Raw genomic sequence first — 23,094 nt, 5'->3', positions numbered from 1 at the left:
CTGAAACTTGCGGTACCCCACTAGTCACTGCCTGCCATTCCGAAAAGGACCCGTTTATTCCCACTCTTTGCTTCCTGTCTGCCAACCAGTTCTCTATCCACGTCAATACATTACCCCCATACCATGTGCTTTAATTTTGCACACTAATCTCTTGTGTGGGACCTTGTCAAAAGCCTTTTGAAAGTCCAAATACACCACATCCACTGGTTCCCCCTTGTCCACTCTACTACTTACACCCTCAAAAAATTCTAGAAGATTTGTCAAGCATGATTTCATAAATCCATGCTGACTTGGACCGATCCTGTCACTGCTTTCCAAATGCGCTGCTATTATGTCTTTAATAATTGATTCCAACATTTTCCCCACTCCCGATGTCAGGCTAACCGGTCTATAATTCCTTGTTTTCGCTCTCCCTCCTTTTTTATAGAGCGGGGTTACATTAGCTACCCTCCAATCCATAGGAACTGCTCCAGAGTCAATAGAATGTTGGGAAATGACTACCAATGCATCCACTATTTATAGGGCCACTTCCTTAAGTACTCTGGGAGCCATAAAAAGGCCTAAAATCCCCCTACCAGCCAAGAAAGACTAACCAGTGAAACTTGTATGCAGCATACACGCGCCGACCCCTTACCGACCGGTGGCGACCCCTTCCCGTAATTGTCCCGTGGGAAATTGCCCCTTTTGAAAATTGCCCCTTGGGCGCGGGGGCACCGCGGGTCAGTGCCACTGATAGCTTTTGCTTTGGCTTGGCAGCACGGCCGCCCTTAAAGGGGAGGTGGTGCTGCCGGCGACTCCATGTTTTTTTTCGTCGGCCGACTGCCAGGTCGGGCCAACAATTATGCCCGTGGGTTCAGCCAGGCCGCCAACAGGCAGCCTGGTAGATTGATCTCTGGAATGAGTATGTTGTCCTATGAGGAGGGATTGAATAGATTGTGCCTATACTCTGTAGTTTAGAAGAATGAGAGGTGATCTCATTGAAACATACAAGATTCTGAGCGGGATTGATAGGGTAGATGCTGGGAGGTTGTTTCCCTTGGCTGCAGAGTCTGGAGCTAGGGAGCAGAGTCTCAGAATAAGGAATCGGCCATTAAGACTGAGATGAGGAGGAATTTCTTCACTCTAGAGGGTTGTGAAGCTTTGGATTTCTCTACCCAAAAGGGCTGTTGATGCTGTGTCATTGAGTATATTCAAGGCTGAGACAGATAAATTTTTGGACTGTAGGTCAATCAAGGGATTGGGCGCAAAAGTGGCGTTGAGGTCGAAGATCAGTCGTGATCTTATTGAATGGCAAAGCAGGCTTGAAGGATCGTATGGCCTACTCCTGCGCCTAATTCTTATGTTCTTAGTAATTCTAATTTCACACTTCTGAAGCACCCAAACTGGAACATAGCAAGCATAAATATTTTACTGATGCAGCTGTGTCAAAATCGCCCAGCAAAGATTTCAAATAAATTGTTTTACAAACTAGGCATAGAAATTCTGATGGATATCAAGGCTACGGAGCCTAAATTCCCCCCTCCTTAAGGCCCATTACCACCTCTAAGAGGCAGTAATGGAGCAGATAGGCCTCACCGACCGGGGGCAGATGGATGGGCCGACCCATCCGAAATTGCCCCCGGGCAAGGTGCGGGGGGACCAGGTTTCCGCAGAACCCATGCTGCTGCCCCATCGGGCACGCGCCAACCCCCTTCCGACCAGCGGCGATCTCTTTCCGCCCCACATGGGAAATTGCCCTGTGGGAAATTGCCCCATGAGAGCAGAGCAGCTGTCACGTTTCCCCGGCAGGAAGCTGTGTGTGCCTGGGAGACGTGTCCGCCCTTAAAGGGGAGGGCGCACTGCTGCGGCCGCCATTTTATTTTATTTGTCGGCCGACTCCGAGTTCGGCCCAACAATGGTGGCCACGGTTTTGGCCAGGCCGCCAACAGGAAGTCCGGCACCCCATCTTGGGTGCCAGGCAGCTGGCCCGGCCGAAACCCTCCTTGGTGGTTCAGTGGGCCAAAGTAAACTCAGTGCAAAGTTCACAGTAGCCCTCCCCTTTAACTGAAGTGGAGGGACGTTGTGGCACATCAGCGCGACGCGGCAGGTCCGCATCGCGCTGACATCATCAGTGTCGCGCTGACATCATCAGCACAGCGCTGATGACTCGGAGCGACGGCCAACCCGATCCAACGGCACTTCCGCCCCACTGATGACCCGACATCCACCCCAACCACAAAAACTACCAAGACCTGAATATTGCTCGATTTTTAGTTGCAAAATTTCTTCTGCTCTACTCCCAAGTCGCCCATAAAAAGCAGAGGAAAAATTGAATGTTAATCCCTTGCTCTCATTCTGCCACCAAATAGCACTGCACCATCACTTCCTTCATGGCTTTTCTGCATCTGACTGCACCTGCAAAGGGCACAGCAATATAAATTACAGGCAAATGACTGTCAGAGAGCTTCACACAAAGATTTCCTCTAATAGAACTGGGTGCAGATCAGGGTAAACTCCTCCCATAAAAACCTGGAGTTTCTTATTCCTAAAGTGCTGTTGAGGCATTGTAAGTAGATCTTAACCATTAAAGTCAAAAGAAATAAAAATTGGGAGAGGTAGACTGCCAACTCGCTATCACCTATTTTACACGATTGCACAAAGTCAAGATCTACCCTTATTTGCCATAAGTGACAGGCTGGTGTTGTCAAAAAAGATCTTTATTTTTGATATTTTGAGTTAAAAAAAAAAATTCTGCTCCAGTAGTTGCTGCAAAATGCTGCTCGTCTTTTACACGGTGATAAAAGCAGAGTTACTACTGGACTGCCAGCAGAGAAACCGACTCATTTACAAGGAACTGCTCATTTAAATAAAGAAAAAATCCATCGACATGTAAATTACAGCTTCCATTAGGGATAAATGGATTTAAAAAGTACCACTCTTCCTCAGAAGCTTTCAAGATAAAAATCCTGCTCCCATAAATTGCCAGTTTGAAAGTGTTTTCCTGTAGCTGCCGTGGCCTCAGCCCCTTTAAAGTTGCTGCTGCCTTTAAGGGCCAGGCAGTACCTACATTTCTTCTGAGTTGTTTTGCTGCATCTAAGCGTGCACCTGGTGTGCACCTGCTTCATTATAATGAGCCCTGACAGGAGGTTTAGGTGCTAAAGAGGTTGGTGTAGATTGGCCCCATCATTATCAAAACGCATGGTAATCTTTTGGGTCGGAAAGTCAGCTAATTAGTATCAGATTTAAGGAGCGTTCCTCTTGTTAACTTCTGCTGCGAGACCCCACTGAACGATCTTGCTGATAGTTCTGACCCAACATGACAATCTGACAAGTGCATTAATGGAAATTTTAGTAGTGGGTATATGATACATCAAAACAAGCCAGACACCACCAGTAGCCACTCAACCAGTCAGTCAAAGGCAGTCAACTGCAACTCACCACCACAAGCTAGCTAGCCATCACCAGAAGCTTACCATTACCAGCAACTAGCCACCCAACTATCAGCAATCAACCCCAGATTGCCAGTAACTAGCCAGATATAATTGAGAGGGGTTTCTGGCTCAAGAGTAGTGGAATTCATCAGGAGAGAAACAAGAGAGCCGACAGAAATGGAAGAGGCAGTATTCAGATCAAGAGTAGGAGAAGCAGCAGAAGAACGAGAGGAATCGACAGCAGAACGTCAGTAGTGGTGTAAAAGCTACGGCTAGGGGCAGGAACATAGGAGACAGCAGATGAGGAAAGAAAGAAAGAAAAGCTTACATTTATATAGCGGCCAGTAGTTTCTGCTCGATTGCACTGTTTTTTTTAACATTTCCCCCGATATCGGTGTAACCGCCGCAAACGATCACAGAATTTTAACTGCAAATTGTGTTCAGTATAAATCGAGTTTCCATGATCTTTTGCACTAGTTTTAAAAACATTGCACTAGAAACAGGCATCACCCACAAAACTAGCCATGCCCCCAGGGTGAATTAATGACCATTGGGAGTTTCCGCTAATTGCTCTCGTTTGCAGGTCTTCAAGGAGACTCCAAAAATTAAGCTGGATCTTTTAGGTGCAAGGACACTAATAGGTATATTTTAAAATATTTTGAATTAATTTTTTTAATTTACTAAGGAATTAACTACTGTACCCAAATCTAACTAGAAAATAGTTTTGTATATTTTTTTAAGTCATTTTCGGTAATATAAATTAGGGTTACTCACAGGTAGTGGATTGACACTGTGATTTAAAATGCTTACTTTTTTGTGATAAACCCATTCACAGCTGTATCAATCAAACTTTACCAAGTTACCACTCTTAAATATATCAAGGAATATTTTATAAAGCAAATTTTTTTTTAAATTACATTTCAAAATGCCACCTGGTTGCACTGGTTCATGGCAGATTTTGTGTTTGGCGATATGCAAATAAGTTTGAACGAAAACTCAGGGGAAAAAACACTTTTTAAAACGGGCACAATTTTGGCCGCAATTTGTGCCGCAATCGCCAACTGTGCCCAAAGTGAAAACACTTCTCCTCTATCTTTAATGTCCTCACATTCCAAAGTCCTTCACAGCCAATCAATTACTTTTGAAGTATATTTTGTATATTTTTTACACTTTTGTTCTGTAGATAATTTCAGCAGGCAACTTCTGCACAGCAAGGTTCCACAAACAATAATGAAATAGATAACCAGTCAATCTATTTTAGTGGTGTTGGTTGCGAGATAAATCTTGGGGTGGACACCAGGCAAATTCCCTGCTCTTAAAATAGTGTCATTCAATTGAACATACAGACAGAGCTTCAGTTTAACTGCTCATCGAAATGATCACATCTTTGACAATGCAACACCCTGTGAACTGAAGAGTTAGCACAGATTAAATTCAAATCCTGGAATGGAGCTTGAACCTACGGTCTTCTAACTCAGAGGTGACACTGAGCTTAATTGCCATGCTAAAAAGCCAGCAGACAAGGACAGAGAAATAATCCGCAGACTAGGAGTGAGAGGGGCAGGATGACAGTGCAGCTAGAGAATGCCAGAAGCAGTGGGAGAGATTTGAAAATTGTGAATGCAAAGGGTGAGAGGTAAAGTCGGCTCTTACTGTAAAAGTAGTCATTTAATTATGTCCTTATCCCAGCAGGGGAAGAATTCTGTTCGATGTGTGGCAGAACGAAATGTGTGCTGGCATTTATAGCAGCCAAAAGATACCTTTCTTAATTCCTCATTAAGCAAACAATGAAGATAGAATATAAATACAAGTGCAAGTTACCCTCCAGGTCCTCACCCACAACATTTATTCATGCATGAGCCTTGACAGTGAGTGTCAGCAGGCATACTCATCGCAGCAGATATCACAGCCAATCTCAATCTTGTTCTCATATGATGTCCATACAAATACTTTTTAAAATTATTCATTCATGGGATGTGGGCGTTGCTGGCAAGGTCAACATTTATTGCCCATCCCTAATAGCTCTTGAGAAGGTGTTGAGCCGCCTTCTTGAACTGCTGCAGTCCGTGTCGTGAAAGTACTCCCATAGTGTTGTTAGAAACGAAGTTTCAGGATTTTGACTCTGCGATCTGACTTGGAAGGAACCTGTAAGTAGTGGTGTTCCCATGCACCTGCTGCCATTGTCGTTCTAAGTAGTAGAAGTCACGGGTTTGAGAGGTGCTGTCAAAGAAGCCTTGGCAAGTTGCTGTAGTGCATCTTGTAGATGGTACACACTGCAGCCATGGAGTGCCAGTGGTGGAGGGAGTGAATGTTTAAGGTGGTGGATGGGATGTCTATCAAGGACTGCATTGATGGAGTCAAGCTTCTTGAGTGTTGTTGGAGCTGCACTCATCCAGGCATATGGAAAGTTTTCCATCACACTCCTGACTTGTAGATGATGGAAAGGCTTTGGAGAGTCAGGAGGTGAGTGACTCGCCGCAGAATACGTAGTTTCTGACCTGCTCTTGTAGCCACAAAATTTATGTGGCTGGTCCAGTTAAGTTTCTGGTCAATGGTGACCCCCAGGTTGTTGATAGTGGGGGATTTGACAGAGGTAATGTGATTGAATGTTAAGGGGCAGTGGTTAGACTTCCTCTTGTTGGAGATAGTCATTGCCTGGCACTTGTGTTATTTGCCACTTAGCAGCCCAAGCCTGGATGTTGTCCAGGTCTTGCTGCATGCAGGCACAGACTGCTTCATTATCTGAGGAGTTGCGAATGGAACAGAACATTGTTCAATCAGCAGCAAATATCACCGCGTCTGACCTTATGATGGGGAGAAGGCCATTGATGAAGGAGCTGAAAATGGTTGGGCCTTGGACACTATCCAGAGGAACTCCTGCAGCAATGACTTGGGGCTGAGATGATTGGCTTTTAACAACCACAACTATCTTTCTTTGTGCGAGGTAGTTCTCCCCCAATTCTACTGACTTCAATTTTACTAGGACTCCTTGTTGCCATACTCTATCAAATACTGCTTTGATGTCAAGGGCAATCACTCTCACCTCACTTCTGTAATTCAGCTCTTTTGTCCATGTTTGGACCACGTCTGTAATGAGGTCTGGAGCCGAGTGGTCCTGGCGGAACTGGCAGGTTATTGGTGAGTAAGTGCCACTTGATAGCACTGTCAACAAGGGTGAAGGCAAGAAGAAAATTTGAGGGGAAGAGGGAATGTGGCAGAGAGCAGCTGAACAATTGGTCTCAATCTTAGTACCAAAGAAATCCATGAGCTCCTCGCACGTGTTATTGTAGGTGATTCTGGAGGGGGCAGTGTAGCGAAAGATTTAAGGAGATGGTTGGCGTTGAAGAAAAGATGCCGGAGGTTACCTTGCTTTCCTGGAGTAGTGAGCAATTATAGCAGACGGCAATGAGGCCTGATCGTGCTTGACATGGTCCAGCAAATCTGGCAATGGATGGCTAAACAAGTTGTGCGCCAGTTATGTTCAAGTCTGCATCCTTGGAATTGAGGGAACAAAGATGTAGGCCACATCAGGGGGAAAAACCAGGGCAAAAAAGACCAAGTGTTTTACTCAGGACAAGGGCATCAAAGGTGGAGGTGAACGAGTGGTTGAGCAGATTGACAGCTGCAGAATTATTGTGGCAAAGGCTAAACAATTGGGGGTTTGAAAGTACAGCTGTAAGTGACTTGGAGGAGAGTTTATTCCAAAGGCAGACATAGAAGTGGGATATGAATGGGTTAGCAGGATGCGGATGGTGAGAGATACAAGGAAATCATCAGAGATTATAGTCAAGAGGCCATGTGAGCTGACAAGGTCAAGGAGACGGCCGTGAATATGGGTAGGAGAGTTTATGGAGGGCGAGGTTCAGAGAGGACAGAAGGGCATGAAATCAGTGGAGCGAGGGCAAGGTGAGTTAAGATGGAGATTGAAATTGCCAAGAATGAGGAGTAGTCCAGTGCTCAGGCTGAGCAAGGTCAGAAGGGAAGATATCTCAGTGAGAAACCCGGGATCGAGCTTGAAAGGGTGGTAGAGATGATAGTAATAAAAAAAGAGTGAGGCTCGAAGGAGGAGATTCTTCCAATGCAATGCAAATATGAACAGAAGGGTCAATCAAATATATTTTTAGCACCTTGAATGGCTCATTAGGTAAATGAATCACAAAATATTGCATTGAATCATAAATGATCATGAGGGTTTCAGATTCAATCTCTAGTCCATGGCGATTTAACCAATCTAAGCTAGAACAGCAATGAGGGATCAGACCATAACCTCTGCCCATAGTTTGTTCCCTTTCTCTTTTTTTACAACCACCACCAACACCCACCCCCCCCTTTTTTCTTCTTATTTGTTTCTCTCTCTTTCCCATGGCAGCTGGTAATTATTCTGCCATTCATACCCTATCTAGACTCGCCATTTGTTACCTAGCTTGTGCTATTACCATCTCAATTTGGCTCATCATTCCTTTTGTCTCTCAAATCTCTTCTGCCTTCCACCTGATCACAGACCTTTCCTTTTGTTCTTTCCACCCCCCCCCCCCCCCCACCCCCCCACTCCCCCTTTCAGGACCTCAGCACTTCCTTAAGAATCTATTACATTTCAAATTCTTGCCAGTTCTGATGAAGGGTCATCAACCTGAAACATTAACTCTGTTTCTCTCTCCACAGATGCTACCTGACCCGCTGAGATTTCTAGCATTTTCTGTTTTTATTTCAGATTCCAGCATCCGCTTAGTATTTTGCTTTTGAATGAAAGTACTACGCCTGATCTCAGCTTATTTGCACTATACGGTGTGGGATAAAAAAAACTCGAGATCTGACTCCTGACTGCTAACTAGTGAATCCTACTGAAAGTGAAAATGTGTGGACATCAGGGGAAGACATGATTAAATTTAAATCTGATACTCTCATGGAGGTATGTCCATTGAAAATCAATTGAAGATATCCTTGTGACAAATAGGAAAAGTACTTAGGTGCACACTTACACCTCCAGTTTTTGTCGCACATTTCTTTAAAAGGAAATATATTAAGAATATAAGGAGGATGAAACCAGTTCCTTCCACACTGCACTATCGTCTCAGGCAAACCTCTTGCATATATACTTTGATTCCCACAGGTAGTAAGCAAAACTCCATATTATCCATTCATCCATCTCCACAATTTAATCCTAGACAACAACTTCCACTGATGACGGATAGAATCGTAAAATCCTAGAAACTTCAACATGGAAGAAGCCATTTGGTCCATTGTGCTTACAGCATTAGATTTATGTGACAAATCAGTAAATACCCTTCTTATATAATAATTAGGTGACTTTGTCTATTTAGTCAACATCATACAAGGTATGGGTAAAATATAATAAAACAATGTGACATATATGCACGGATTACAAGGTGAAAGTACAGTTCCTAAACTTGTTTTAATTAGAAAGGTTTCATTAAAGTTTCAACACCAATTATTAATCATTATGACGTGCAACGTGCTTTCTTGCAAAATCATCTAAGGCTTTTATGGTGGTTATGATAAACTGTGTTACATTTTGAATAACTAAATATCAGCTTCGACGTTAATAAACAGTTCTTCTGAATTGTGGGTACTTTAGCAATTGAAAAATAGGTAAAAATAATCCTCACCTTAACAATTCCTGTATGGTTCTTTAACTTCTGTTTTTTTTCAGTGCTTCCTCACACAAGAGAAATTGTACTTAGTAACTTCAAACCATAGCACCACAAGCTGTTTCTTCTGTTGCCGTCAACAAATATCAACGACAGTGCAGAACCACTCAGTAATTAAATCCATCAAACATTGGTTTAGTTGTTTTGTTCTCAAAACTGAAACAGAAAATTCAAATGAGCCTTAAAGTCACACAAAAGCTGTAATAACTTTGGCTATTCACCTACAAAATACTGACTGTTGTAAAGAGTTAGCTTGAACCCTTGACTGATAGGTACACAGGGCAATTTTAGTAGCAAGGTGGGTGGATCGACATGGTACAGTGTAGCACTGAGCAAACAAAGGTAATTGATCGTTGGACCTGTCTATTACATCATATGTACACACCACCTGAAAAAGCATTGACTCAAATAACTGCGATAATAAGGAACTCCAGTGGCCTTCGTGTGGGATAGAACATGATACTACTTCAGAAAATTATAGAACAAATCTCTAATTATAAAACTCCATTGAGTCAAAATCTGGCATTACCTTTTGTCAATTTTAGAAAAATTATAGCAAGCAATGCTGAAAGTTAGTTTAGATACATACAAATTGGCAGTTAGTACAGAAAACAGGCAACGGTACTGATACAATACAGTTGCAGTAGGCGTTATTTACAGATACTGAAAACATCAAACGTAAATTTGTAATGAATAAAAGCACTTGTATTATATGGAAGGTGCACCATTGGGATGTTCAGAAAAATACTAGTTGAGTGAGACCAGGATATGGAGAAATCTAATAACATAAGGAATGCAAATAGATCCTTCCAATCAGCTCATTGGACCTATTTAGTGAGAATGTGTTATCCAGAATGCTAATAACAGAGACTGCAAATGGGTCCTTCCACTCAGTTCACATATAGCACAACACCAGTAATCGAATAGTGCTAGTCGCACAGATCAATATTGTGAATGTAATGATAGCTTTGCCAAAGGGATTTCCTATTGACACAGCCTTTTGTAAATTTGACTAGTTTATTTGTAGCCTATGTAAAATACATTTAAGCCTTGAATAGTAACCTTTGTCTATCACAACTTGAATTTATCAAGCACCTTTAAAGCAAAAAAGTACCTACAAAATATTTTTACAACTTAGAAATTAACAGTAGTCTATACACAGCTGGGGGTACAACTGTACTGTATCTACAGACAAATGATATCAAGAATAAAACTGGTCCAATGTTGACCATACCATCCTCCTCGGACACCATTCCACTGTTGTCCAGCTCAGGATTGCCCTCGCTTAGTTCCAATCTTAGCTATCTGATAGTAGCATATTCCAGCAATGGCTTCTCTTCCCACTCCCGCATCCTTACCTCTGCAGTGTTCCAAGGATCTGTCCATAGCTCCCTCCTCTTCCTCATTTACATGCTACCATTTGGCAACATCATAGGCTTTGGGTCAGCCACAGATGACACCCAGCTCTACTATTCCACCGCCTCGCTTGACCCTTCCACTGCGCCTGTTTTGTCAGACTGCTTGTTCGACATCCAGTCCTGGATGAGCTGCAATTTCCTTCAGTTAAACATTGGGAAGACCAAAGGCATTGTCTTTGGCCCCCACCACAAGCTTCATAGATTCCATCCCGCACCCAACCATTGTCTCCAGTTGAACCAGAGTGTTGACAATCTAAGCATCAGATTCAATGACAAACTGAGTGTTCAATTCTGTATACCTCAATCACAAATGCTTATGTCACTCCTCTGTTCTCAAAGCCATCAGTACCCCATAAATCAAATTCTGGGTGATAAATTGCCAGTCCAAAAAATTGGTTAGTCCAAAATATGCTTGGTCCTGACGAGTTCAGACATGTGGTGCTCTATTGTGGTGCCTTTGCAAGAAACATTCCACGTTTTATAATTATGATTTGCATAAACAAGAAAATATTTCTCTCCTTATATGACATTCCTTGCGATAAAACACAATTTCCTCGGAATAAAATAAAAACAGACTAACAATTATGCAGAAATGGAATTTAAGAGAACAGGATGCTTTAATTTTTAGTGATGGTATATTGTATCCTCATCTCTCTGGAGTATATTTCAAACATCTTTTTAATTTGTTTTTCTTAACATTCTGGAGCACCTCTAACCCAGCTGGTTAAGATACAGCTCTGAGCCTATCAAATCTGTTGGTAACCCATGGGAGCATGAAACAGTTCAAAGGCTATCTTGTGCCTTTGGAAAAAAAACATATGCAAAACTCCACTTTGCAAACAGAACAGTAATTCATTGAACGTGGTTTCACATGAATGGATACTTTTGATCATATGTATCTTGTACAACAAGGTTTCACAATTACTCTTCTGACCAGCATTACATCCGATGCTTTCTCATCAGTTCCACTCCTCTTTTGTCCAAAGCAAGCCTCCAATTTTATGAACAGTTGTGAGAAAAAAATCCAATTTGCACTGCTCAACTTTTGTCCTTCTTTACCAATGTAAAGTACAAATGTTATTGAAAAAACACTGTACAGCAATTATTCAATCATCATGGCTATATTCATGTCATTATTTTAAAATTATAATTTATATAATAGTAGATTATTTACTGACGGTAAAGGCGTCCTTGTTATGTGAAAGAAGTTCAACCTCCACAGACAAATAGGAATTCTGTGTGCATGAGGGAAAGGAGGAAATTACCATGCACAACCCTCTTTTCACTTTCAAAATCCTTTCCTCTCATTACAACTGTATTTCTTTAAGTAAAATTACAGGCTTCATCCAGTGAGATCTGTAAAATCAGCCACTCAAGATTGAAAATTACAAGAGGCAACTGCATTTGTTTTAATTTTTTTTAAACTTTCAAAGACTTTTGACTTCCTAATTCACAAAATCCTTCGGTACCTTTTTTTAAATTATAGAAGGGAGTAAGAATTGCAGAAGTGGAGCCTCATGCCCACCTAAGGGTTCACAATAAACAAAGGAAATGGAAAATGATATAAAAAAAGCATGGAAAAGAAACGACAAGTGTAACAAACCTGCTCCTTCCATCAGCCATCTAAAATTGTCCCACCCCTGAGGAATAGTTCTGCAAGTATTGAGCTAGAAGATCAGCCATGATCTTATTGAATGGCAGAGCAGAATCGAAGGGTCGCATGACCTACACACATTCCTATTTTTTATGTTCTTAAGTATCTCCCTGGTGGTAGATCAGGCAAAAAGAATCAAGATCATACATTTAGCCTCACATTTTCCACTATTCCACCCTGAGTGCTTGTATGACATTTCCTTTCTGAGCAGCTCAGGAATCACTGCATTTCACAGAGCGTACAATTATAGTTCAACAAGCAGAGATTTTTCCAGTTCCTTTTTTAAACATTTGGCAGAAAATTGTGTGTCAACCATGACTCAGTAGGTAGCACCGCCTCTATGTCAGAAGGTTGTGGGTTCAAGTGCCACTCCAGAGACTTGAGTACACAGATCTAGGGAGTGCTGCACTGTCAGGAGGTGTTGTGTTTCAGATGAGATGTTAAACTCTCCCATGACACTATTTATCCCCGGAGTCCTAGCTGTCAATCAACATCGCTAATACATATTATCTAGTGTTGTGGGAATTGCTGTGGGAAAATTGCTGCGTTTCCTACATTACAACAGTGACTACACTTCAAAAGTAATTCACTGGCTTTTCCAGTGTTTTGAGGAATGTACAGCAGGCACCTCAAAACACTGGAGAAGTACCACCAACACTGCCTCCGCAAGATCCTGCAAATCCATTGGCAGGATAGACGCACCAACGTATGTGTCCTTGCTCAGGTCAACATCCCCAGCATCGAAGCACTGACCATGCTCGATCAGCTCCGCTGGACGGGCCACATCATCCGCATGCCTGACACGAGACTCCCAAAACAAATGTTCTACTCGGATGTCCAACATGGCAAGCGGGCCCCAGATGGGCAGAGGAAACGCTTTAAGGTCACCCCCAAAGCCTCCTTGAAAAAATGTAACATTCCCACCGACACCTGAGAATCCTTGACCCAAGACCGCCCAAAGTGGAGGAAATGCATCTGGAAAGGCGCTAAACACCTCAAGTCTCTTCGCCAAGAGCAAGCTGAAGCCAAGCGTCGACAGCAGAAGGAGCGCACAGCAACCCAGGCATCCCAACCACCTGTTCCTTCAACCACCGTTTGCCCCACCTGTGACCAGAGACTGTAGGTCCCGCATTGGACTGCTTAGTCACCCGAGAACTCATTTTTAATGTGAAAGCAAGTCATCCTCAAATCCGAGGGACTACCTATGATGATGATGGCTTAATTAGCTGAAAAGTGCTTTGGGATTCTGAAATTTGGTGGTTCTGAAAGGTGCTATATAAATGCAAGTATTTTATTTATTTTTAGAAAAAAGACCAAACTCTATATTCTACGTTAAATTGGAACCTTTTTCCACTTTGTTGACTTACAGGTTATTTTTGAAGTTCAAATTCAACTAGTGTTATTTGTGCATCAGCGCAGGTTTGCACTCACAATAACACCTTATCTAAGAGCCTTATCAACTCTCCCATATTTGCCAGGAGATTTAAGAGTGATTGAGTTGTCATGCCTTGTTTGAATTGCTGTGCATCCTACACTCCATGAAAACGGACTCAGTTTTCCATTTTTAAGTGTGCTTATGCTTTTGGCATGAATCAGTCGAGGCTTCGGTTGCGCTTGAAAATCTCACAGCCAATGATTTGCTGAAGGTTGCACCTTTCTGGTTGCACCCATGATGCGGAGCAAACGCCAGATTTCCAATCACTCATTCTCACCCGTGAAAAGAATTCACTGAAAGAAGCTTGCCCGCCCTCCCCTTCCATCGCTGTGATTCTAAATTAGCAAGTCTCACCGGGTGGCAGAAATTGCACTCCCCCGCACTGTAAGGCGCGGCCCTCAGCCACTACTAGAACTCCAAGCCTGGCAGTCCGAGAGCAAACCGACTCCCGGGCCCCAATATTTGAAAAAAATGCCCCGAGCTCGCGACCCCGCGGTCCCTCCGCGCGCCACCACATTCCAAGTGCCCGCTCGCGTTCAGCCACGTGCCACCCTGCTCACTGGGCTCGCGGCTCTGCAAGCACCAAGCCTCGCGAAGACTGGTGTTGTTAAGATGGTATTGCTCAAGATACACAATTTTTGTTGAGGAAATCAATCCTTAATCTAACCAGTTCTACCTTCCTTTCAAAATAGGAATTCAGAGCGACACAAATGGCAATGACATTTTATGTGTTCTCAATCGGGACCTTATCTATGAAAAGGGTTAATCCTTGCACTAGCAGTAAATCACATCTTTGAACCTGCTCTCATTGTTTATGGCTCGACATCCTAAACACTTTACTGAAAATCAATTCAGGTGAAATATTAAGCACAAACATTCTGAAGCTTTTGTGATGTTACAGATCCCAAGTGAGCAATACAGCCAATGTTCAGGAGGCAAGCTACTTTTAATGTAATAGTTTTCAGTGGGCAAAAAACGGTCAGGAACAATTGTAAAATCAGTGTTAAATAAATAAAACTATATATTAGGAAATATAATAATTATCATCAGGGTATAGTGAGAGGAAAAACAGACCAAAATAGATTTATTTTTTGTTTCAGTCACAAAACATTACAAAATTATTAGTATCTCCCACAGAAAATTATGATTGTGAAAAAATATGGTACAATTTTTCACAGTTGATTACACACAAAATGCAATAACATTCTTGTTTCAGTTTTACACTATCAAGAAAGACTGGATCAACTGGGCTTGTATTCACTGGAGTTCAGAAGAATGAGAGGGGACCTCATGGAAACATTTAAAATTCTGACGGGTTTAGACAGGTTAGATGCAGGAAGAATGTTCCCAATGTTGGGGAAGTCCAGAACCAGGGGTCACAGTCTGAGGATAAGGGGTAAGCCATTTAGGACCAAGATGAGGAGAAACTTCTTCACCCAGAGAGTGGTGAACCTGTGGAATTCTCTACCACAGAAAGTAGTTGAGGCCAATTCACTAAATATATTCAAAAGGGAGTTAGATGAAGTCCTTACTACTCGGGGGATCAAGGGTTATGGCGAGAAAGCAGGAAGGGGGTACTGAAGTTTCATGTTCAGCCATGAACTCATTGAATGGCGGTGCAGGCTAGAAGGGCTGAATGGCCTGCTCCTGCACCTATTTTCTATGTTTCTATGTTTCTATGTCCCTCTTGAAACTCCGAGAGCAAATTGTGGTTTCAAGAAAAATGATAATCCTATAGTAGCTATATAAGTACAATTTACTTAGAAGAATAAAGATAGAAATATATTTTTCATAACATTCATATTTAACTATATTTTTTTAATTCTATGGGACTGCAATGTTAAAATGTCAACACTTAGATATAGCTATTGCCTATCATGCAACTAAATGGTGCTCATTAAAATTAAAACTCAACTTGCAACAATTGGTGGTGCTGTATTAATTTTTACCCACAAATGCTTCCTGAAAAAATAATGTGCAGCAGTTTTTTTGTTAATAACTGAATGTCCAAAATAAGGACTTAAATACAAAAAAGTTACATATTTCAAAAAATAACATGATTATATTAATCAATTGAATTGTTTTTAATGCCTTTATTAAAGTTCTTACTTGGAGTCATAAAATCATAGAAATTTACAGCATGGAAGGAGGCTATTTTGGCTCATCGTGTCTGCGCCGGCCTCGGGCTCACCCAAAGTCCTGGGCTTAGACTTGATGGGGTAGAGTTTCTGTTTCCCAATTGTGCCCAAAATGCACTTTTAAAAATTCATTCCTAGATGTGGGCATTGCTGGTAATGCCAGCATTTATTGCCCTTGAGAAGGTGCTGGTGAGCCGCTTTCTTGAACCGCAGTCGTGTGGTGAAATTGTGTTGGCTAGGATACAGTTCAAGTTTCCACTAAAAATCATTGTATAATCACAAATGTAAACTCTTCCATGAACCAGCGCAATCCGGCAGCATAATAGAATGTAATTGTTTCTTATGTTTTCTTTCCATTTTTGACCAGGGCTGTTACGCTGCTGGCCAAATGTATATTGTGCAGTCTAAATATGTTCAGCATACCCAATTTAGTCAGCTGAACCGCTGGATATTTTCATTAAGCTTCTAGCAGTTTCTCCCTTATTGTTTTTCAAAATTATATGAAGAAAGGTTAGAGAACTAATTTCAAAACACCAATTCATGGAAAGTTTATGTTGAGTTTTTTTTTAAACAGAGAGGCTGTGTACATAAGAGAGGAGAGGAAATAAACTGTATCAATGACATGCTCGTTGTTGATTCTGATTTGAGATTGATAAACTTCAACAATCTATTAAGCTCAGACAGACATAGTGGCCAAGCCACCAAAAACGGGCACAGGAATCAAGATGTGTTTTTAATCCGTGCCAATTAACATAGAAACATAGAAACATAGAAAATAGGTGCAGGAGTAGGCCATTCAGCCCTTCGATAAGATCATGGCTGATCACTCACCTCAGTACCCCTTTCCTGCTTTCTTTCCATACCTCTTGATCCCTTTAGCCATAAGGGCCATATCTAACTCCCTCTTGAATATATCCAATGAACTGGCATCAACAACTCTATGCGGTAGAGAATTCCACAGGTTAACAACACTCTGAGTGAAGAAGTTTCTCCTCATCTCAATCCTAAATGGCTTACCCCTTATCCTTAGACTGTGACCCCTGGTTCTGGACTTCCTCATTCTTCCTGCATCTAACCTGTCTAAACCCGTCAGTATTTTAAACGTTTCTATGAGATCCCCTCTCATTCTTCTGAACTCCAGTGAATACAAGCCCAGTTGATCCAGTCTTTCTTTCAGTCCCGCCATCCCGGAAATCAATCTGGTGAACCTTCGCTGCACTCCCACAATAGCAAGAATGTCCTTCCTCAAGTTAGGAGACCAAAACTGTACACAATACTCCAGGTGTGGCCTCACCAAGGCCCTGTACAACTGTAGTAACACCTCCCTGCCCCTATACTCAAATCCCCTTGCTATGAAGGCCAACATGCCATTTGCTTTCTTAACCGCCTGCTGTACCTGCATGCCAACCTTCAATGACTGATGTACCATGACACCCAGGTCCTGTTGCACCTCCCCTTTTCCTAATCTGTCACCATTCAGATAATAGTCTGTCTCTCTGTTTTTACCACCAAAGTGGATAACCTCACATTTATCCACATTATACTTCATCTGCCATGCATTTGCCCACTCTCCCAACCTCTCCAAGTCACTTTGCAGTCTCATAGCATCCTCCTCGCAGCTCACACTGCCACCCAACTTAGTGTCATCCGCAAATTTGGAGATACTACATTTAATCCCCTCGTCTAAATCATTAATGTACAATGTAAACAGCTGCGGCCCCAGCACAGAACCTTGCGGTACCCCACTAGTCACTGCCTGCCATTCTGAAAAGTACCCATTTACTCCTACTCTTTGCTTCCTGTCTGCCAACCAGTTCTCAATCCACGTCAGCACACTACGCCCAATCCCATGTGCTTTAACTTTGCACATTAATCTCTTGTGTGGGACCTTGTCGAAAGCCTTCTGAAAGTCCAAATATACCACATCAGCTGGTTCTCCCTTGTCCACTCCACTGGAAACATCCTCAAAAAATTCCAGAAGATTTGTCAAGCATGATTTCCCTTTCACAAATCCATGCTGACTTGGACCTATCATGTCACCTCTTTCCAAATGCGCTGCTATGACATCCTTAATAATTGATTCCATCATTTTACCCACTACCGATGTCAGGCTGACCGGTCTATAATTCCCTGTTTTCTCTCTCCCTCCTTTTTTAAAAAAGGTGGTTACGTTGGCTACCCTCCACTCCATAGGAACTGATCCAGAGTCTATGGAATGTTGGAAAATGACTGTCAATGCATCCGCTATTTCCAAGGCCACCTCCTTAAGTACTCTCGGATGCAGACCATCAGGTCCTGGGGATTTATCGGCCTTCAATCCCATCAATTTCCCCAACACAATTTCCCGACTAATAAGGATTTCCCTCAGTTCCTCCTTCTTACTAGACCCTCTGACCCCTTTTATATCCGGATGGTTGTTTGTGTCCTTCTTAGTGAATACCGAACCAAAGTACTTGTTCAATTGGTCTGCCATTTCTTTGTTCCCCGTTATGACTTCCCCTGATTCTGACTGCAGGGGACCTACGTTTGTCTTTACTAACCTTTTTCTCTTTACATATCTATAGAAGCTTTTGCAGTCTGTTTTAATGTTCCCTGCAAGCTTCCTCTCGTACTCTGTTTTCCCTGCCCTAATCAAACCCTTTGTCCTCCTCTGCTGAGTTCTAAATTTCTCCCAGTCCCCGGATTCGTTGCTATTTCTGGCCAATTTGTATGCCACTTCCTTGGCTTTAATACTAATCCTGATTTCCCTTGATAGCCACGGTTGAGCCACCTTCCCTTTTTTATTTTTACGCCAGACAGGGATGTACAATTGTTGTAGTTCATCCATGCGGTCTCTAAATGTCTTCCATTGCCCATCCACTGTCAACCCCTTAAGTATCATTCGCCAATCTATCCTAGCCAATTCATGCCTCATACCTTCAAAGTTAGCCTTCTTTAAGTTTCTGGACCATGGTCTCTGAATTTACTGTTTCATTCTTCATCCTAATGTAGAATTCCACCATATTATGGTCACTCTTCCCCAAGGGGCCTCGCACAACGAGATTGCTAATTAATCCTCTCTCATTACACAACACCCAGTCTAAAATGGCCTCCCCCCTAGTTGGTTCCTCGACATATTGGTCTAGAAAACCATCCCTTATGCACTCCAGGAAATCCTCCTCCACCGTATTGCTTCCAGTTTGGTTAGCCCAATCTATATGCATATTAAAGTCACCCATGATAACTGCTGCACCTTTATTGCATGCACCCCTAATTTCCTGTTGGATGCCCTCCCCAACATCACTACGACTGTTTGGAGATCTGTACACAACTCCCACTAACATTTTTTGCCCTTTGGTGTTCTGCAGCTCTACCCATATAGATTCCACATCATCCAAGCTAATGTCCTTCCTAACTATTGCATTAATCTCCTCTTTAACCAGCAATGCTACCCCCTCCTTTTTCTTTTATTCTATCGTTCCTGAATGTTGAATACCCTTGGATGTTGAGTTCCCAGCCCTGATCATCCTGGAGCCACGTCTCTGTAATCCCAATAACATCATATCTGTTAACATCTATTTGCACAGTTAATTCATCCACCTTATTACGGATACTCCTTGCATTAAGACACAAAGCCTTCAGGCTTGTTTTTTTTAACTCCCTTTGTCCTTTTAGAATTATGATGTAGTGTGGCCCTTTTTGTTTCTTGTTGCTGTTGCTCCTCCGCTTACTCGGCATTCCACTATTGCTTTTTACCTTTCTATCATCTGTTTCTGACTCCATATTACTTTGCCCTGTCTCGCTGCATAGATTCCCATCCCCCTGCCATATTAGTTTAAACACTCCCGAACTGCAATAGCAAATGTTACCCCTAGGACATCAGTTCCAGTCCTGCCCAAGTGTAGACTGTCCTGTTTGTACAGGTCCCACTTCCCCCAGAACTGGTTCCAATGTCCCAGGAATTTGAATCCCTCCCTCTTGCACCACTGCTCAAGCCATGTATTTATTCTAACTATCCTGCTCCTTCTACTCTGAATAGCACGTGGCACTGGTACCAATCCAGTGCACCACGACAACTGGCTGTTCACCCTCCCTCTCCAGAATGCTCTGCAGCCGCTCCGAGACATCCTTGACCCTTGCACCAGGGAGGCAACATACCATCCTGGAGTCTCGGTTGCGGCCGCAGAAATTCCTATCTATTCCCCTTACAATAGAGTCCCCTATCACTATAGCTCTCCCACTCTTTTTCCCGCCCTTCTGTGCAGCAGAGCTACCCATGGTGCCATGAACCTGGCTGCTGGTGCCTTCCCCTGGTAAGTTATCTCCCCCAACAGTATCCAAAACGGTATATCGTCATGATAAAGGTTACTGATAAAGGAAAAGAAAAAGTAAAACTACTCACCAATCAGCAGCCAATCACTTACCCCCTTGGCTCTGACGTCACCCTCCGATTTCTTTCAACTTCTTTTTTGCCTTCTCACCCAGCACCAGCTGAATCCTCGATGCTGCTGTTGCTCCTCCGCTGACGTTGGGCCATTATAGGCCTCCCCCGAATCCCGCACGGCCTCCTCGACGCTGCCGATGCTCCTCCTCAGACGTTGGGCCTTTATAGGCCTCCCCGGACTCCCGCACCACCTCCTCGATGCTGCCAACGTTCCTCTCGAGACTCCCGTACCGCGTCCTCTACGCTAAAAGTAATGCAGGCAGTACTCGAACATTGTGCTGACTGCTGATTAACATGATTGCGGCATTTAGTCTAGCATTGAATGTGCTGTTGAGTGGCTGAATGTTCAGCATGGGACCCAAGTTTGTACGGGGCTAGCCCCACTTGAAGCTAGCCTGCACTACTTAAAGGCAGTCTGCATTTCTTAAAAGGGAGGTGTATTTTGCATGTAGCACCTCATTGAACGGGCTGGGGAATAGAGTTGGAGGAGGAGAAAAGAAAAATTATACAGAAAATTATAGGTTAGTAATAGTAAAGGATTTTAACTATCCAAATATTGATTGGGACAAATTTAGTGTGAAGGGTATAGAGGGTGCAGAATTCTTGAAATGCATTTAAGAGAACTTTTTTAGTCAGCATGTAGCAAGCCCAACATGCGAGGGGAATGAAACTGGGCAGGTTGAAGGGGTAGTAGTAGGAGAACACATGTATGACAGTGACCATAATTCAGTCAGATTCAAATTGGTTATGGATAAGGACAAGAATAAGCTTGGAATAAAAATTCCGAATTGGGGAAAAGCTAATTTTGCTAAGTTAAGGAGTGATTTGGCCATAGTGGACTGAAAACAGCTACATGTGGGTAAATCAGTGTCAGAACAGTGGGAGGCATTCAAGGAGGAGATCCGAAAGACTCAGGCCAAACATGTGCCCTAAAAGAAAAAGGCTGGGAAAAATAATTCGAGAGCCCCCTGGATGTCTGGGGACTTACAGGGGAGGATTAAGAAAAAAAAGGACGCTTATGTCCTATACCAACGGCTAAATACTTTAGAATCTTTAGAGGAATATAGAAAGTTAAGAGGTAAAATTAAAAAGGATATTAGGAATGCTAAGAGAAAGCACAAGAAATTCTTGGCCAGAAAAATTAAGGAAAACCCTAGGGTGTTCTATAAATACATTAAGAGTAAGAGGGTAACTAAAGAAAGGCTAGGGCCTATTAGAGACCATGAGGGTAATCTTTGTATGGAGGTGGAAAATGTTGGTAGGGTTCTTAATGAATACTTTGCATCTGTTTTCACAAAGGAAAGGGGTAATGCAGATACTGCTATCGAGGAGGAGTGTGATATTCTGGATGAAATAAATAAAGTGAGACAAGAAGTATTAAGGGGTTTAGCAGCTTTGAAAGTAGATAAGTCTCCAGGCCCAGATGAAATGCATCCCAGGCTGTTGAGTGAAGTAAAAGAGGAAATAGCAGAGGCCTTGACCATCATTTTTCAGTCCTCTTTGGATCTGGGCATGGTGCTGGAGGATTGGAGGACTATTCCCCTTGTCCAAGAAGGGGAAAAGGGATAGGCCAAGTAATTATAGGCCTGTCAGCCTAACCTCAGTGATGGAAAAATTATTGGAAAAAATCCTGAAAGACAGGATAAATCTGCATTTAGAAAGGCAAGGATTAATTCGGGACATTCAACATTCAGGAAGGATAGACAGAAAGGAAAAGGAGGTGGGGTGGCGTTGTTGGTTAAACAGGAAATTAACGCAATAGTAAGGAAGGAGATTAGCTTGGATGGTGTGGAATTGGTATGGGTGGAGCTACGGAATACCAAAGGGCAGAAAACGCTAGTGGGAGTTGTGTACAGACCACCAAACAGTAGTACTGAGGTTGGGGACAGCATCAAACAAGAAATTAGGGATGTGTGCAATGAAGGTACAGCAGTTATCATGGGCGACTTTAATTTACATATTGATTGGGCTAACCAAACTGGTAGCAATGCGGTGGAGGAGGATTTCCTCGAGTGTATTAGGGATGGTTTTCTAAACCAATATGTCGAGGAACCAACTAGAGGGCTGACCATCCTAGACTGGGTAATGTGTAATGAGAAAGGACTAATTAGCAATCCAGTTGTGCGAGGCCCCTTGGGGAAGAGTGACCATAATAGGATAGAATCCTTTGTTAAGATAGAGAGTGACACAGTTAATTCAGAAACTCGGGTCCTAAACTTAAGGAAATGTAACTTCGATGGTATGAGACGTGAATTGGCTAGAATAGACTGGCGAGTGATACTTAGGGTTGATGGTGGATAGGCAATGGCAAACATTTAAAGATCACATGGATGAAGTTCAACAATTGTACATCCCTGTCTGGAGTAAAAATAAAACGGGGAAGATGGCTCAACCGTGGCTAACAAGGGAAATTAAGGATCGTGTTAAGTCCAAGGAAGAAGCATATAAATTGGCCAGAAAAAGCAGCAAACCTGAGGACTGGGCGAAATTTAGAATTCAGCAGAGGAGGACAAAGGGTTTAATTAGGAGGGGGAAAATACAGTATGAGAAGAAGCTTGCTGGGAACATAAAAACTGACTGCAAAAGCTTCTATAGATATGTGAAGAGAAAAAGATTAGTGAAGACAAACGTAGGTACCTTGCAGTCAGAATCAGGTGAATTTACAATGGGGAACAAAGAAATGGCAGACCAGTTGGACAAATACTTTGGTTCTGGCTTCACGAAGGAAGACACAAATAACCTTCCGGAAATACTAGGGGACAGAGGGTCTAGTGAGAAGGAGGAACTAAAGGAAATCCTTATCAGTTGGGAAATTGTGTTAGGGAAATTGATGGGATTGAAGGCCGATAAATCCCCAGGGTCTGATAGTCTGCATCCTGGAGTATTTAAGTAAGTGGCCCTAGAAACAGTGGATGCATTGGTGATCATTTTCCAACAGTCTATCGAC

The 23,094-nt window shown here is 42.6% G+C and overlaps 1 protein-coding gene across 3 annotated transcripts in view; it reads right to left on the bottom strand.

Moving 5' to 3' along the window:
* atp8b5b (ATPase phospholipid transporting 8B5b) overlaps positions 1-14,072 on the bottom strand; it is a 506,562-nt gene extending 492,490 nt beyond the window's left edge. For all 3 annotated transcript variants that reach the window (XR_011588690.1, XM_070868497.1, XM_070868507.1), the window contains exons 1-2: positions 13,941-14,072; positions 9,038-9,235 (exon numbers count right to left, since the gene is read on the bottom strand). The gene's annotated coding sequence lies outside the window, so the exon portion shown is untranslated. The remainder of the gene's footprint in view (positions 1-9,037; positions 9,236-13,940) is intronic.
* Positions 14,073-23,094: the final 9,022 nt, after the last annotated feature.

Source organism: Pristiophorus japonicus, chromosome 2 (assembly GCF_044704955.1).
Source record: "Pristiophorus japonicus isolate sPriJap1 chromosome 2, sPriJap1.hap1, whole genome shotgun sequence".
In the NCBI taxonomy this organism is placed as follows: domain Eukaryota; kingdom Metazoa; phylum Chordata; class Chondrichthyes; family Pristiophoridae; genus Pristiophorus; species Pristiophorus japonicus.
This window is presented reverse-complemented; position numbering and strand designations above follow the sequence as displayed.